Raw genomic sequence first — 1,852 nt, forward strand, 5'->3', positions numbered from 1 at the left:
ACTGAGATGTCACCTCATCCCTGTCAGAATGGCTGAAATTTAAAAAAAAAACAAAAAAAAAACCAACAATACAAGGAACAACAGGTGTTGGAAAGGATATGGAGAAAAAGGAACCCTTATACACTGTTGGTAGGAATGCAAACTGGTGCAGCCACTGTGGAATCAATATGGAGATTCTTCCAAAAACTAAAAATAGAGTAATTATATGATCCAATAATCTCACTGCTGAGTATTTACCTAAAGAATACAAAACACTAATTCAGAGGGACACATGTACTCCTATGTTTACTGCAGCATTATCTATAATAGCCAAATTATGAAAACAGCCCAAGAATCCATTGATAGATAAATGGATAAAGAAGAGGTGGTATGTGTGTGTGTGTGTATATACATATTTAATATATATATGATATAAAAATAATATGTCATATTATATATGATATATAAATAATGTGTATATACATATACATATGCAAATAATAATTATCATATGTGTATATTTATATGTATATACATATACAGTGGGATATTATTTAGTCATAAGAAGAATGAAATCCTGCCCCTTGCAAACAACATGGATGATCTAGTAAGTATAATGCTAAGTGAAACAAGTCAAGAGAAAGACAAAATACCAAATCCTTTCATTCACTTGTGGAATTTAAGAAATAAAAAAATAAAAAAAGGGAGAAAAAAAAGGGACAAACCAAAAAATAGCCCCACAAAAACCAAAACCCAACAAAAAAACAAAAACCCAGTCTCTTAACTGGGTTAACAGTTTGGAGAACAGATGGTTACCAATTGGGTGGGAGAATGGGTGAAAAAGGTGAAGGGATCACTATACTATAACCTGAAACTAATACACTGTATAACATACCAAAATTAAAATAAAATTAAAAAATAGGTGTATTTCAGAGCACAAAGCAGTGTAATATAAGCATGATGTAAGCCACATATGTAACTTCAAATTTTCTAGGAGTTGCATCAGAAAATGAAAAAGGGAATGGGTGAAATGAATTTTAATAACATTTTACTGAAGTCAGTATATCTATAATATTGTTTTAACAGACAATCAATATAAAATTATGAGGTATTTTACATGCTACGTAAGTACTAAATCTTCAAAATCAGGTCTTTTATACTTTCGAGACATTTCAAGTGCTGAAATCTGGATGCGCCCTACTTCAAGGGTCCAGTAGTTTGTATTAGACACTGAGGATAAGGACAATATAGGTGCATGGTCAGTGCAGGTGTAAAGAAAACTTGGAAGGAAGACAAAAGAGTCTGGAAGTCAACAGAGTTATCTTTTGTCCTTATAGTTACTCTTTCTGTTACAATACCAGGACGTACTAGAAATAGTTCAAAATAAGAACTGAACTTCAGGGACAGACGTTGTCTAAAAGATTTTCTTTAAATGGAAACTGAAAATAAAATCATGATGTGTCACTCAAATGGTAGGGTTTGAGCACCTGCCTTGATGCTTCTAAAATTTAGGTTGCCTGAAATATGCAGTTTCATTTCAGGCAGAAGACAGGAAAGTCTTAGAGAACCAAACTGACAGTTTCTAGAAGGCAGGGGTGGAGAACGTCTCCCTTTGATTCGCAAAGGTTACTGTAAGTCTTTGGCTGGTCGGGACCAAAAGGCCAGGAGACAAATAAGCAATGGAAAGTGATGAAGACATCTTTACTTCAGGCTCTGAAGTAAACTCTGGGCCTCTGAACCCCTTTCCGATGGTTGTGTATTTACTTTCCCACTGTAAGAGGCTGGGTGGGAAGCAGAGTCTGTCTCCACCATATAAGCCAAAAAAGTCGGATGCTTTTGTCTGGCTTCTTGTCCACTATGGCAGGGTTGGGTC

The sequence above is a fragment of the Mustela putorius genome, unplaced genomic scaffold (assembly GCF_011764305.1).
Source record: "Mustela putorius furo isolate JIRA1106 unplaced genomic scaffold, ASM1176430v1.1 tig00003983_pilon_pilon_pilon, whole genome shotgun sequence".
Classification (NCBI taxonomy): Eukaryota; Metazoa; Chordata; class Mammalia; order Carnivora; family Mustelidae; genus Mustela; species Mustela putorius.